Source organism: Macaca fascicularis, chromosome 6 (genome assembly GCF_037993035.2).
Source record: "Macaca fascicularis isolate 582-1 chromosome 6, T2T-MFA8v1.1".
Classification (NCBI taxonomy): Eukaryota; Metazoa; Chordata; class Mammalia; order Primates; family Cercopithecidae; genus Macaca; species Macaca fascicularis.
Genome location: NC_088380.1, coordinates 184,779,994 through 184,796,578, shown reverse-complemented (window position 1 = coordinate 184,796,578; position 16,585 = coordinate 184,779,994). Strand labels below are relative to the sequence as shown.

The following is a 16,585-nucleotide window of genomic DNA, read 5'->3' as shown; positions in this document are numbered from 1 at the left end:
TGACCCTCGAACCTCTGTCTGTGTTGCAGATTTGTCAACCTCCGGAAGGGCCGAAACTCGGTAGATTTCCCTGGCCCGTCAGCCCTCTGGATCGTGCGAGTATTGGAGAATCCCCTTCCTCTGTAGTTTTTTTTGGCCTTCTTTAATTTTTTAAAAAAATATTCTTACTTTAACATGTTTACTTTTAAGACAGAAGCTGTCATTGTGTCATCATAGCTTACATTTTATTGCTGAAGTAATTTTTCCATTGTTTTATTAGGTTTTTTTGGATCTTTGTCCACTCATTTTGGAGTTTTTGTAATTTTGATAGGTGTTCTTTTACGCTTTGTATTGTTTTCTTAATGACTTTTAGCTTAGTTTTTAACAAATCCATAGTACAGTAAGTTATATTAAGACAGTATTTCAGCCAGGTGCGGTGGCTCACGCCTGTAATCCTAGCAGTTTGGGAGGCCGAGGCGGGCAAATCACAAGGTCAGGAGATCGAGACCATCCTGGCTAACATGTTGAAACCCTGTCTCTACTAAAAATACAAAAAATTAGCTGGGTGTGGTGGTGGGCGCCTGTAGTCCCAGCTACTCGGGAGGCTGAGGCAGGAGAATGGCGTGAACCCAGGAGGCAGAGCTTGCAGTGAGCCAAGATAGCCCCACTGCACTCCAACCTGGGGGACACTCCACCTCCAAAAAAAAAAAAAAAAAAAAAGACATAGTATTTTTTATGTTTTTAAATAGCGTATATTCTGTATATCTTTTCACATATATATATATATATAAGTGTTAATGGCCAGGCATGGTGGCTTACACTTGTAATCCCAGCACTTTTGGAGGCTGAGGCGGGAGAATCAGGAGGATTGCTTGAGCTCAGGTGGTTGAGGCTGCAGTGAGCCATGATCGCACCACCGCACTCCAGCCTGCGTGAGAGAGTGAGACCCTGTCTCTAAACAAAAAGTGCTTGTTTATATTAATATTAGTTAGGAGTCTACTTGTTTTTTTTTTTTTTTTTTTTTTTTTGAGACGGAGTCTTGCTCTGTCGCCCAGACTGGAGTGCAGTGGCGCGATCTCGGCTCACTGCAAGCTCCGCCTCCCGGGTTCACGCCATTCTCCTGCCTCAGCCTCCGGAGTAGCTGGGACTACAGGCGCCCGCCACCACGCCCGGCTAATTTCTTTTTGTATTTTTAGTAGAGACGGGGTTTCACCGTGTTAGCCAGGATGGTCTCGATCTCCTGACCTCGTGATCCGCCCGCCTCGGCCTCCCAAAGTGCTGGGATTACAGGCTTGAGCCACCGCGCCCGGCAGGAGTCTACTTGTTTATAGCAGAATTAAACTGGTTTATAGCAGATATAAGCACTTGGAGGAAAATATCACATTTTCATTCCAGGCCCTGAGTCTTTAGTAACTGGCTGTGTGCCCTTTAGGGCTCTACGGTTCCTGGTTGAGGAGCAGAGAAATCAATTGCTCCAATGTAATGGGTGAAGAGTTCCTTAGGGAACGGCTGCGGGGCTCAGCTTTGCTATTGTCTTCGCTTTCTAGTAAGCCTTGTGTTGCTGAAGTCCAGCTGTGTGAGTATTAACACACTAACGGTATTGCGGTATTGCGAGCTTCTCCGAGCACGTGCAGGCACTGTTGCGAGAAGCTCAACACGTGTAAGCAGTTTGAGAGAAGTCTTTTCAGGGTGTTTTCTTGGGTGAGTCAGGTGGGGGAGATGGCATGGGGCTAAGAAGGAAACTGATTAATTCATATAAAACTGCCATCCCTTCATCACCTGAGTTTGATTTGCAAGCACTGAGCACACTGCAGATTGAGAATATACTTGGATCTTTATTGTAGCCTTGTGCTGTGCTCTTCAGAGCCGTGAGTGTGCTTCTCTTACTCACCATTTGGGTTCTTATAGATTGTTGTGCTTGATGCTGGAAAACAATTTGAAGACAAGACTCCAAACAGTGACGTAGGCCACACTAGCTGATTAGAAAATGAGAAACTTGCGTTATCGACAGGCTTGGAAGATTCTTGTGGTCCTGTAGTCACCCGCATTTCCCTGGTCTTCACCTTGCCAATCCGTTTTATTCTCATTTTCTGTTGCAGTAGCTATAATGCCACAACGTTTTGTTTTTTTCCCCCTTTTCTTCCTTCCTGCTGGCACTCAAATGACCACTCCTATTAAGTGATGGAATTCCAGAATTTTTTTCTGTATATTAAACCTGATAGAGTTTCACTCAGTTTATCATCATTAGGGTGCAAAGTAGTCACCTAGAGGTGCCACTCAGTATGTAGCCCTGTGTTTAGAAATTCAGGGAGCCGTGAAGTATTTCGCCTCTGCTCTCTGAGACTTCAGCCAGGTGCAAAGAGCAGATACAGAGCTGAATGTGAGGTTGGGTGACTTACATCCAGCAGTACCAGAACGTGCCTGGAATCATGGGGGTGAGAAATTAACTCTGATTGAGGCAGGTATCTCTGATGCTTTCCGGAAGGAGGATGGGGTCTGTGCCAGGCCTTGGATGTGGGAGGACGAGGAGCTGACAGGAAGCAGCAGTGGCCTCAGCAACGGCACTGTTGTGAGGAACATGGGCTGTGTTTGGGGGACAGCCAGGGGTTTTGTGTGGCAGGTTTACAGCACCTGTAGGAGGCTGCACTGGTAAATAAGCCCAGAAAAGTAGGCTGGGGCCAAATTATGCAGGACGTTGAAGGTCAGTCTGATGAGTCGAGTGGGATAAATAGAAACTATAAGTAGCATCAAATCCATTGAAGACAGGTTTTGCTGCCAAAGGATTTTTCAGACTTTGTTGGATTGTGTAATTGTGGATAAAGAATTACTGACCCGAATGTATTTGATCTTTGGTTGTTTTAGTATGCTAGATTCTTGGAGGTGAAATTGCTAAGTCAAGGTGATGAGTGTTGTTGAGACTTAATTGCAAAATTAACCGCTAAAAAGGCAGTGCCGCTTAGAAGACCATGACTGATTGAGAGTTCTTGTTTTATCCTGACCTTGCAGAGCTGGGTGTCACAACATAGAAAACCCCTGCAGTGTCCTCTTTCTCGCACTCCCTCCCCCTTGGTCTCGCTCCCTCACCCCTGCCCTCCTTCCCTCTGTCTCTCCCTCCCTCCCTCTCTTCCTTGGTTCTTCTCTTTCTTCCTTTTACTTCTCCTATGACAGGCTCTCATTTTCTGAAGAGCCTGCTGCTCTCTTCCCATTTATTTATGATGCCACATTTATCACATTCTTTTTTTTTTTTTTTTTTTTTGAGACAGAGTCTCACTTTGTCATTGAGGCTGGAGTGCAGTGGCGTGATCTCGGCTCAAGTGATTCTCCTTCTTCAGCTTCCTGGGTAGCTGGGATTACAGGCATATGCCACCACGCCTGGCTAGTTTTTATATTTTTAGTAGAGACTGGGTTTCACCACGCTGGCCAGGCTGGTCTTGAACTCCTGACCTCAGGTGATGCACCCACCTCGGCTTCCCAAAGTGTTGGGATTACAGGCGTGAGCCACTGTGCCCAGCCACATCCTAAGTTTTGATAACATGCCAGGATCTTTCTTTCCTGTCCTCTCAAAGAGGTTAAATACTATTTTCATAATGAGTTATAATTAAGAAGTTTTCTCATGTCAAATATAAAAACAAAATCATATAGTTCATCGACTCACTTTATGTCTTACCAGCTTTTTTATTACAAATTATTGTTCAGTCAACACTTGAAAGTGTGTCCCATTTTTTCCTAAGGTTTACCAATAGATGATGATATTGATGATGAAATGTTTGATGATGACCATTTAAAGGTTTATTTTGAACAACTGGCAATTCCAGGAGTGATGGAATTAAACATATGAAGATCTAGAAGGACTGGAGCCTTCAGAAAAAGATCGGACATTACCTGCAAGTGCTCCTAGTCAGGAATGTTCCAGTCTTTGTGGCTTTTCCGAAATTTGACATTAGAAAATCACTATTGTTCTCACTGGATGTTCACATGAAATTTAAGCCTCTGGTTTTCTCTGGACTCCATTTTTTTCCAGGTATGAATTGATGAGGAATGCCTGCCTTTTCTTCCTTCTTCCTACCTCTCTCTCAACCTACAGAAAATTCAAAGGCTAACACAATGGAGATTTACATATTCTTCATGCAGATTCACCAGTTGCTAGTGTTTGCCACTTTTGCGTTTTTTCTGTCTTCATACTTTCTTCCCTGAATCACTTGAAAGTAAATTGCAGAGAACATGACATCTTACCCCAACACTTCAGCATCTATCTCTTGTGAATCAGGACATCTTTCTCCATAATCACAGTTCTGTTATCTAACTTTGATACAATAATTTAAATTAATGTACCGTCCACATTGAAATTTATGTGATTATCTCCCAAATGTCCTCTATTTTTACTGTTTTCGATTCACAGTTTAATCAGAGATTAACCTCGCCTTTGGTTGTCATATTTCTGTATTCTCTTTTAATTTGGAGTCATTCTTTCATGACATGAAACATTTTGTAAAATCTAGGCTCTTTGTTTTTCAGAGTGACTCGCAATCTAGATACATCTGATTGCTCCCCCACCTTGACTAGATTGGATTAAACCTTTTTGCAAGAATACACATTAAACAGTTTCCTCATGAGTGGATTCAGATTAAACATGGGCAGCGTGGTGTACTTCTCATTGCCTCACACCAGGAGACGTTTGAGTCTGTCTGTCCCATGATTTCTGGTGCTGTATTTGGTAATTTTGGCTAAGGTGGAGTCGGCTACACATCTCTTTGTGAAGGTGGCCTTTCCCCTTTGTTATCAGTCAGTCATCTGGGATGAGACATCAAGCCCTGTGAACATCCTGTTCCCTGACAACCCTTCAGAGCGGGGTTCAGCGCCCTGCTGAAGCCTCTGGGAAACATTGATTACACTCACGTGACGGTGGGAATTTCTCAGATTCCTTCTACGTTGACTGCCTGCGTTATTCAGTGAAACAGACATTGCCCGCTCCCTACAGTTTCGCCTGCAAAATGTTCAATTTTAATTTAAAAGATTAATACAGCCAAGATATTCTTTCAACAGGCAAATGAAAACCGCAGTTTAAACTCTAAGTTTCAATCAGAATCTAACAGCTCCTGGATTTCCCGTGGCTCACACTCTTCTGAAACAACTCACAAAGAGCCTGAGGAAGCAGCTCTCCCTTATCAGTGGGCCAGTTTATTTGTCTCCCTGGGACTAGTAAGTACTGAAATGGTTCTTTTGTTCTTAAATTCTAAGTTTGACTTTACCTTTAAAAAATTATTTCTTTGGTATGATTTAGTATGTATTAACCCTTCCACTCCCTCAAGTCTAAAACTTTTCAAAAGAATTTTTAATAATACCTGAGTAAATTGGTGTTATTAGAAATACCATAGTCGGTATTTCTTGGGCTGAATGTTATGAATGATTGTGTTCTACCCAGACATCGAGAATTAGATGTGAATTCTCTCATATGGTAGCAGTTTATCATGTTTATTGTTGCCTCTTACTGTTGCATATTTTCTCTCTGGGCATTTTGTGCAATATGTCATATGAATGCTAAGTATTAGGTTTACATAAAAGAATATTTTGATGAGAAGGATGCAGTTATTATATTAGATTGCTCAGATTGGACATTGCTCCATTAACTGTATTTTTCAGGTAATTCTGTAGTTACTGGAGGTAGTAGAAGGCACACAGATCATGCCATTTCCCTCTAGTACTTGGATAACTGAGAAAGAAATGGCAGAAAATTGTGAGTGGTATTTCCAGCTCCTAACAGAGTAAGTTATGCTTTTTCCTTAGACGTCCTATGAAAGGGAATAAGGAGTCCTTTGCATTTGTATGATATCAGTTTATTTCCAAAGAAACAATTGCTGTTGACATCTGAAAACTATAGAAAAAGTATAAAAATTACTACCAATAATGTTTCGTATGTTTGTAAGTTTCTTTCCCATAATTTTCTTACATTTAAATATTTAATGTCTTGTGTTTAGATCATTCATGTGGAAAGCTCTTTGGCCCAGCGTCAAAACATTAAATAAAAAGCAAACAGACCTTTACCTCGCTCAAGCATATTTGTTTTTCATTGTTTCTATTTTTTTCTCTTGGTTAATAGCACCCCATTTTTTCTGTGCTTGAAACTTGGTCATCATTTCTGACCCTTACCTATTCATTATGCCCTTTGTAAGTAACGTACGACTCACGATTTTAGAATGGGGTTTACTATTTGGAGGGAGTGTGTGTGTTATGGAGACAGTCGTTCCATCCTCACAGAATTCTATGAGTGGACTCAAGCAGCGAGAGACGGGATTGTCACCTTAAGGGAGATGAGGTTCAGAAGGCCTAAATCCTGTCAGTACAGCCTCAAGCCTGTGCCTTAAAGATTTGTTCTTTCTTGTTTATTTCATTTACACCAATTCAAGTTCAAGGTGCTAATTACCGCATCTAATTCATTGCCCTATCAACAGTGTCTCGCTACTCTGTCATGTTTGAAACCAGCAGATTAATCTTGTTACAGTGACTTTTTTGTGTATAATATTCTCTGTTTCCCTATGTTTCAAATTAATATTTCTTAAGGTACTGTGTCATCTGGTCCCACGTTATCTGTCTCTTTTACTTTCTACATTTTTTTCCCTTCTGTCCCTAATCCGAATTAGAACCATCTTGCCAGTCTTAGGCCATGTCTTGGGTTAGTTTTTAATCATTCTAGACCACATTAACTGATCTGAACTCCTATTATAGTAATTGTATTCCACAGTGTAGTACTTTATTATGGACAGAAATGCACCACTTATCTAGAAGTTGCCTATTCAGCAGTTTCAAGAACTTGTAATTAACCAGAGGAGGCAGTTACGTAGACATAAAATACAAAGCCATGTTCTCAGGCAGCCAGGATGAGTGTTCCAGAGTCCACGGGTTTTCCTCCCAGTGCTGGGCTGTAGACACTTGGACATGTGCGTAATCATTGATGTGGATGTGTGGGCAACAGTGCAGCGTTTTGCTATTTTAATATATTTAGTTAATGGATTTCCAGCCCTCAGCCAGTTGGAGGTAGCAAATTAGGAATAAGAAAGAGATAACAGGCCAGGCATGGTGGCTCATACCTGTAATTCTAGCAGTTTGGTAGGATAAGGTAGGGGGATTGCTTGAGCCCAGGAGTTCAAGACAGCCTGGGAGACCCTATCTCTACACACACACACACACACACACACACACACACACACACACACACACAGCATGGCTATAGTCCCAGCTATTTGGGAGGCTTAGGCAGGAGGATAACTTAGGCCTAGGAGGTGGAGGCTGCGGTGACAGAGTGAGAACCTATCTCACAAAAGGAAAGACAGAAGAGAGGTAGCATCTATTAGTTTTGATTTTTGTCAAACTGTGATTGTTGATAAGCTTTATAAATAGGTCAATCTGTGGTGACTTAATTTTGGGCTAAGATCTTGTTCTGCTATAGTACAGCAACTATGTGATAAATTAAATGACTATTGAGAACAATGTATTTAGTTTGAATATGGTTGAGTCTCACAAATTGTTGGGGAATCTTGGTCAGGTCGTTTCACATGAGAGAATGGTCAGGAGCCTTCTCAGTGGTAGGTGTGCTGCTTGGTGGTGTAGGCCATATGTGGATAATCTCCCTGCTTAAAACTTAGTAGAAAAACAAAAGAAATACTTGGATAACTGTAAAATAACTTGATTGAAGCAGAATCCTAGTCATTGAATCATGTAGCACCTGCTGAAAGAAGTTCTCAAGTTCTGATTGAGTTCTAAACATTTTTGACTATTGGAATTCTTCATGTGTGAGTAAAAACATAATTTCTGATGATCCATTTCTAGTCCATCTCCTAAGAAAGTACTTAACCTGGACCAGGCATGATGGCTCACTCCTGTAATCGCAGTACCTTGGGAGGCGGAGGCATGAGGGTTGCTTGATGCCAGGAGTTTGAGAGCAGCCTGGGCAACATAGCAGGACCCTGTCTCTACAAAAAATTTAAAAACTAGCTGCCACGCCATTTTCTACAGCAGCTGCACCAGTTTCCATCCACCAGCAAAACAGCAGGGTTCCAGCTTCTCCACATCCCAACTGACACTTTTACCCCCTTCTTTTTATTATCGTTATCCTAACAGGTGTGAAGTGGGGGTACCCCATTGTGGTTTGGATCTGCATTTCCCTGATGACTGGTGATGGTGAACATCTTTCCACATACTTACTGGCCGTTTGTGTGACTTTCTTGGGGAGCTGTTCATTGAAGTCCTTTGCTCACTTTTTAACTGAGTTGTTTGGCTTTTGTTGTTGAATTGTCGAGTTCTTTATATCATGTGGATATTAATTCCTTAACAGATACGTGATTTATAAATATCTTATTTCATTCTGTAGGTTGTCTTTCACTTTCTTGATTTTATTCTTTCATCTGCAAAAGTTTTTAATTACGATGTAGTATGTAGAGTTATTACCTATTTTTTATTTTGCTACCTGTGCTTTTGTTGTCATGTCCATGAAGTTGTTGTGAAATTCAGCGTTGTGAAGGATGAAGTCTTCATAAACACACAGGACGGATGCTTTCCATTTGTTTAGGGTTTCTTTCTTTTAACAGTGTTTTGTAGTTTTCAGCATGTCTTTTGCTTCCTTGACTAAATTTATCCCCAATACTTAATTTTCTAGATGCTATTACAAGTGGAATCACTTTCTTAATTTATATTTTAGGTTGTTTATTATTGGTGTTTAGAAACGTCTGATTTCTGTGTATTGATCTTGTGCCCTTCAAGGTTGAATTTATTTTCTAGCTCCAGTAGCTCTCTTGTGGATTCTTTGGGATTTTATGCATATAAGATGATGTAATCTGCAGAGAGATACTTTTACCTCTTTCCAATGTGCATGCCTTTTATTTCTTTCCCTTCTAATAGCTGTCTGTGATTCCCAGTACACTATTCAACAGCAGCAATTGGGCATCATTTCTTGTTTCTAATCTTATAGGGATAGCTTTCCATCTTTACCATTCAGTATGATGTTAGCTGTGGGTTAAAAAAAAATCCATTATCATGTTTAGGAATTTCCCTTCTATTTCTAGTTTTCTGAGAGTTTCTATTATAAAAAGGGGTTGGATTTTGTCAAATGCTTTTTCTTGCATTGTTTAAAGTGATCATATAGTTTTATTAATGTGATTTATTTTGTTTATTGGCTTTCTTATGTTGAACCACATTGTCATTCCTGGAATATATCCCACTTGGTTATGTTGAATACTTTTCTTACATGCTGTTCGATTTGATTTGCTGGTTGTTGAGGTTTTTTTCTTCCATATTATTGAGGGATACTGGTCTATAATTTTTTTTTTCCTGTGAGGTCTTTGTTGGGCTTTAGTATCAGAGTGATTGTGGCCTCATACAATCAATTGGGAAGAGTTTTCTTCCTCTTCAATCTTTTAGAAGAGTTTGAGGAGGATTGGTGTTAATTCTTTTTTAAGTGTTTGATGGGATTCATCAGTGAAGCCATCTGATCTAGGACTACTTTTTGTTGGGAGTTGTGTCATTACTGATTCAGGCTCTCGTTAAAAGTCTCTCGAGATTTTCTATTTATTTTTGTAGGTCAGTTTAGGTGATTTGGGTGTTTCAGGGTATTTGTCCATTTCTTCTAAGTTATCTAATTTGTTGGACTATAGAAAATTTATAGTGTTCTTAGTATTCTTTATATGATGTAAAGTCAATAGTAATGTCTCCACATTTATTTCAAATTATAGGCATTTTGTCTTATATCTTTTTGGAAGTGTTACTCCAGCTAATAGTTTGTCTGTTTTGCTAATGTCTTCAAAGAACCAACTGTTTGGTTGTATTGATTTTTCCCTGTTTTAATAATATTCTCTATTTTATTCATCTTCATTTCAGTCTCTCTTATTTCTCTTTTTTGTTAGCCCTGGGTTTAGTTTGCTCTTGTTTTACATTTCCTTATGGCTTAAAGTTAGGTTATTAATTTAATGTTTTTCTTCTTTTTAACGTAGGCATTTAAAACTTATAAACTTCCCTCTGAGCACTGTGGGAAATGCTGTGTGTTCATGTATCTCTTAATTGTTTTCTAACTTTTCTTGTAATTTCTCTTTGAACTATTGGTTGTTGTAAATTCTGTTCTTGAATTTGCACATAGTTGTGAATGTTTCAGTTGTATTGATTTCTAACTTCAATCCATTGTGGTTGGAGAAGATACTTGGTATATCTTTTAATATCCATTAAGATTTGTTTTGTGGCCTCACGTGGTCCATCCTGAAGACTGTTTCATGTGAACCTGAGAAGAATGTGGATTCTGTTGTTGTTGGGTGGAGTGTTCTGTCCATGTCTGTTAGGTAGAGCTGATGCGTTGTGTTATTTCGGTCTATTTCCATCTGATCTTAGTTGTTCTCTCTATTATTGACAGTGGGTATTGAAGTCTCCGGTTAGCATTATAGAACTTCCTATTTCTCCCTTCAGTTCTGTCCTGTTTTTGCTTCATTTGTTTTGAATGCCTGTTATTAGGTATTTAAATGTTTATAATTGTCATAACTTGTTATGTTTAATCTTTAAAAATATGTGACATCCTTCCTTGTCTCTTATAATGATATTTGGTTTAATAGTTTCAAAAATCGGATATTACAGCACTCTTTTGGTCACTATTTACATGAAGTATCCTCTTCTGTTCTTTTACTTTTGGCCCATTTGTGTCTTTGGATCTCAAGTGAGTCTCTTGTAACCAGGATTGTAGTTGGGTAATGTTTTATTCTACATTTAGCCTGTCTCTGTATTTTGATTAGAGAGTTTAATACATTTACATTTAAAGTAGTTACTGATAAGGAATTACTTTTGCCATTTTGCTGTTTGTATTCTATAGGTGTATCTATGCTGCAGCTGTTTTTTTCTGTGGTTATCATGGAAATTATATGTAACGTCTAATGTGGTTTGAATACTTGTCCCTGACCAAATCTCATGTTGAATCATAATCCCTGATGCTGGAGGAGGGGCCTTGTCCTTGCCCAAATCTCATGATGAATAATCATAATCCCCAATGCTGGAGATGGGGCCTTGTCCCTGCCCAAATCTCATTTTGAATCATAATCCCCAGTGCTGGAGGTGGGGCCTGGTGGGAGGTGACTGGATCATGGGGATGGATTCCTCATGGCTTGGTGCAGTCCGTTCCTCATGAGATCTTGTTGTAAAGGATGGTGCATCCCCCTTGCTCCCTGTTGCTCCTGCTCTGGCTGTGTGATGTGCCTGCTCCCCCTTTGCCTTCTTCCATGATTAAAAGCTTCCTGAGGCCTCCCCAGAAGCAGATGCCAGCACCGTGCTTTCTGTAAAGCCTGCAGAACTGTGAACTAATTAAACCTCTTTTCTTTATAAATTACCCAGTCTCAGGTATTTCTCTATAGCAATGCAAGAATGGCCTAACACAACATCCTAATGTTAAACCACTCTAATTTGAATTTATAGCAACTCAACTTCAATAAGATACGAAGTGTCTGCTTCTGGACAGCACCATTCTCCCCCTTTTTGTTATTAATGGCACAGATTGCATCTTTATACACTATGTGCCTAACAGCATAGATGGGTATTTTAAAATGCATTTGTACTTAAAATCATACGGGATATTAAAAAGTGGAATTCCAAACCAAAATGACAATAATATCAGCTTTTATAATTGCCCATGTTTTACCTTTACCTGAGATCTTTATTTCTTCATATGACTTTGAGTTAACCGTCTGGTGCTATTTCATTTCAACCTGAAGAACTCTCTCAGGCTTTTCTTGCAGGACAGGTTTAGTGGTGATACATTTCCTTAGCCATTGTTTATCTGGTAGTGTCCTGATTTTTCCCTTGAAGAACAATTGCCAGTGTCTTAGTCTCTTTTGTGCTGCTGTAATGGAACACAATGGACTGGGAAAGTCAGGCCTTCGCACGCATCGTCTCATGGTGGAAGGCGAAAGGGCAAAAGAGGGTGAGAAAGAACCAGAGCCAGAGAGGGCCACATTTGTCCTTTGATGCGGAATCCACCCCCATGATTATGGCATTAATCCTTTTAAGGTTCCCCCTTCAGACACCTCTGCATGAAGTTTCTAACACATAAACTTTGAGAAACACATTTAAACCCTTAGACCCAGACCTAAGACTCTTAGTTGAGAGGTTCCCCCCTGCCCCTCAGCACTGATCTGTCACCCTGGCTGCCTTCCGGCCTCCAAGGCTTCTGATGAGAAATCTGCTGACAGTCTGACTGAGGATTCCCTGTATGTGACAAGTAGCTTCTCTCTTGCTTTTTTCAAGATTCTCTCTTTGTCTTTGCCTTTTGATAGCTTGATGATAACATGTCTTAGGGTGAGATTTTTTGCACTTATCCTACTTTGAGTTTGTTACACTTCTTGGATTTTTAGAAAAATTTTTAAAAATAAAAAAAAAATGTTTGAAACAAGCCTTACTTTGTCATCCAGGCTGAAGGGGTTCAAGCAGTCCTCCCATTTTAGCTTTCTGAGAAGCTGAGACTATAGACACATACCACCACACCAGCTAATTTTTAATTTTAATTTTAGTTGTTTTTTGTATGTGTGGAGACAGGGTCTATTTCACCCAGGCTGATTTCAAATTTCCTCGCCTTAAGCAAATGTCCTATGTCAGCCTCTCAATGTGCTGAGATTATAGGCATGAGCCACTGTGCCCAGCTTGGATATTTATATTAACATTTTAAATAAAATTGGGGACATTTTCACCATTTTTTCAAATATTCTTTTTCCCCCCTGTTCTGTGATTCTCACAAACTGTTGTTGGTCCACTTCATGGTGTCCCACAGGTCCCTTAGGATCTGTTGGTTTTTCTTCAGCCATTTTGTTTCTGTTCTGGACACTGGATCATTTCAATTGTTCTGTCTTCAAATTTGCTATTTGTTTCTCTAGTTATTCAAATTTGCTTTTAAAGCTCTCTAGTAAATTTTTATTTCAGTTACACTACTTTTCAGTTGCAGAATTTCTTGCTTTCTTTTTTTTGAGACAGAGTCTCGCTCTGTTGCCCAGGCTGGAGTGCAATGGTGCAATCCCGGCTCACTGCAACCTCCACCTCCTGGGTTCAAGTGATTCTCCTGCCTCAGCCTCCTGAGTAGATGTGATTACAGGCACCTGCTACCATGCCCAACTAATTTTTTTTGTGTGTGTTTATAATAGAGACGGGGTTTCACCAGGTTAGCCAGGCTAGTCTCGAACTCCTGACCTCAGGTGATCCACCTGCCTCTGCGTTCCAAAGTGCTGGGATTACAGGTGTGAGCCACCGCGCCTGGCCTCAGTTGCAGAATTTCTTTTGGATTCCTTTTTAGTATTATCTCTTCATTGACTTTCTCATTTGGTTGTATGTCATTTTTCTGTCATTGTCCACGTCTTCCTTCAGCTCTTGTGCATCTTGCAGAATTGTGGTCAAGTTTTTGTCTAGTGAGTCTGATGTCTGGGCATCCTCAGGCATACTTTATATTCACTTACTTAGTTCTTTTTAACAGGCCGTGTTTTCCAGTTTCCTTGTATTCCCTGTGATTCGTTTTTGTTGGAAACTGGACATTTTAATCTTAAAATGTGATAACTCAGAAAGTCAGATTCTTACTTTCCTCTAAGGTTTAGGATTTTTACAAAATTGTGTTGGGTGCGTCTGGGCTGAGAATCAGCGTGTTTCCTTCTGTACCTGTGTAGGCTGTCCAAATTCTCCTTGTATACTTATTTATTTTTTGAGACAGAGTCTCGCTCTGTCTCCCAGGCTGGAGTGCAATGGCACGATCTTCGCTCACTGCAACCTCCGCCTCCCAGGTTGAAGCGATTCTCCTGCCTCAGCCTCCCGAGTAGCTGGGACTACAGGCAACCACCACCATGTCTGGCTAATTTTTTTGTATTTTTAGTAGAGACGGGGTTTCACCATGTTAGCCAGGCTGGTCTCGAACTCCTAATGTTAGGCAATCAGCCCACCTTGGCCTCTCAAAGTGCTGGGATTACAGGCGTGAGCCACCACACCCGGCCTTAAAATCTCCCTGTATAGATGCTGGTTTTTGAATACAAAAAAAAATGCAGCTCCTTTAAGTCTTCTAAAGGCTGCTTCATCCAGTGGGTTAGAAACAGTGATGGGCAGCTTCTGTGCACCTATCCCGGGCAATCAGAAGCAGCAATGTGCAGTCAGGACATAGAACCCTGATAAAGCGGAGGCAAGGTTCTGTTGCCAAATGTGGCTCCAGCCATCTGCCCTAGAAACACGGATTCCCTTCCCTACATTTGCTGGCCTTGAGCCTGGGGCTGGGGGCTGGGGAGCCACTGTTATGCTGAAGCCTGCAGTTGGTCCACATTCACTGCAGTTGACCAGCTGAGCTTTTTCCCTGGTAGCTGGAAGTGTTCAAAGAGACCCCAGAGTTCTGACAGTGACTCCAGAGAGTCACACTATGGTTGTGGACTAGGTGGAGACACACATTTCTGGCACTTTCTACTTTGCCATCATCTTTCCTAATGTCACTTCTTGTTATCTTTTCATTTCTAACGTTATGGGCAAATAATCAGAATTTGGTTTGGCAAATCTAATTTAAATATTTAATGTTATATAAATTAAATATATGTTTCATGGATATAAGAAGACGAACTAAATGCGTCTTTGAGGGGTTTTAGCTTTACATGATTTTGGTTCAGCATTTTATATGATTCCATTTTCTCTTTTATAGCATATGAGATATAATTCTTTGTTCCCACTTTTTTAGTGGTTGCTCTAGTGTTTGCAATATACATTTACAATTAATCTGTGCTCACTTCCAAATAACATTATCCTGCTTCCACAGTAGTTTGAGTACCTCATAGTAAAAAAAGATTTCTAATTCCTCTCTACCATTCCTTGTATCATTGCTGTCATTCAGTTTACTGACCTACAAGTGTACATAAGCATATATATATGGTACACATATATATTTGTGCCCACCCACCCTCATATATGTACACACATAAACACATAACTCTACATAATTGCACACATTATTGCCAGTATTATTTTGCACACATTTTTATTTGTTAGACCAATTAAAAATAAGAAAAATACAAGTTTATGTTTTATTCTTTTATTTTTTTTTTTGAGATGGAGTTTCATTCTGTTGCCCAGGCTGGAGTGCAGTGGAGGGATCTCGGCTCACTGCAAGCTCTGCCTCCCGGGTTCATGCCATTCTCCTGCCTCAGCCTCCCGAGTAGCTGGGACTACAGGCGCCTGCCACCACACTCGGCTAATTTTTTGTATTTTCAGTAGAGATGGGGTTTCACCGTGTTAGCCAGGATGGTCTTGATCTCCTGACCTCGTGATCCACCCACCTCAGCCTCCCAAAGTGCTGGGATTACAGACGTGAGCCACCGCGCCTGGCCATGTTTTATTCTTTATTTATTCTGTCTTTGATTATCATTCTTTCTTTGTAGATGCAAGCTTCTGAGCTATATTATTTTTCTTCTCTCAGAACTTTTTGAAAACATTTCTTGCAAAGCAGGTCTACTGGCAACAAATACCTTCATATTTTGCTTGTCTGAGAAGGTCTTTTCTTGTTTACTTTTGAAGGATAATTTATTAAGGAACAGAATTACAGGCTGGTGGTCTCTTTCATCTCTTTAAAATATTTCATTTTACTCAATTCTTGCTTTGAATAGTTTCTGAGGAGATTTCAGGTGTTAAGTTCTTTGTTTCTCTGTAAGTAAGGTGATTTCTTCCCCACCGCGCCACATGGCTTCTCCTTAGGATTTTTATTTATCTTTGATTTTATGTAGTTTGAAAATAATATGCTTAGATGTAGTGTTGATTTTGGACTTTATCTTCCCCCCTACCGCCCAAGAACATTTTTCATGACCACGTCATAACTTTTGGTTTTGGTCAACTGCTTGTGTTTGGTTCACATGTGGTCTGGAATACAGTAAATAGCGTATATTGTTCCTTCATATAATACAACTTTTATATCAACTATACAATTTTTCCCATACATTTTAGTATGAGTTATGAAACATAAAATTTACTATTGCTCTGTTACTGATTCTTTCTTAAAGGAAAATGCAAGAAAAGCTGTTGCAGTGAAGACCCTCAGGCAGCTTGTATGACACTCAGCTCTGTTCACTTTCATGACACAAATGCCCACAAAAGCGGTTTTGACCTGACTGACCCTGTACGCGGAGGCACAGTCTCCTCACCAGCATAAGCACGTGGCATCAGATGCGGAGACAGTTTTGGACATGGATGGATGTTACACACTGAGACCCCTTCAGCGTCCCTTCAAGAAAATGTGGACACAGTGTCTCTGAAGCCTATTAGTGACCATAGAATTAATTTCACTAGTATCCTTCAGTCACCAACTTGTGAAAAGAGAACATGTGAATGTCACGAGTCCATTGAAAAAAGACAGTAAGTGGCCTTGAAAAAACAGAATAAAAGAAACACAAGTTTTCATTTTGATCAAGGTTAAAACGATACAGTTAAGGAATAGCTGCCTTCCACCTAAATGAGTCACTAGATGCTAAAGCACTTTTTTTGCTCATCTGTAAACATGTGAATACAATCAGGTTTATATTACTTTGAAGAAACTGTATTATGTTATCTAAATTTGTAACATCACATTTGAGAGACTCAGTGATTAAAA

The 16,585-nt window shown here is 40.1% G+C and overlaps 1 long non-coding RNA gene across 1 annotated transcript in view; it reads left to right on the top strand.

Annotated features, from left to right (window-relative positions):
- The first annotated feature begins 1,296 nt into the window (after positions 1–1,296).
- The window catches only part of LOC102137646 (uncharacterized), a 30,154-nt gene continuing 14,865 nt past the window's right edge, over positions 1,297–16,585 (top strand). Inside the window, exons 1-3 of the long non-coding RNA XR_010587741.2 lie at positions 1,297–4,000; positions 5,023–5,178; positions 15,999–16,350. This is a non-coding gene — a long non-coding RNA (uncharacterized lncRNA). The remainder of the gene's footprint in view (positions 4,001–5,022; positions 5,179–15,998; positions 16,351–16,585) is intronic.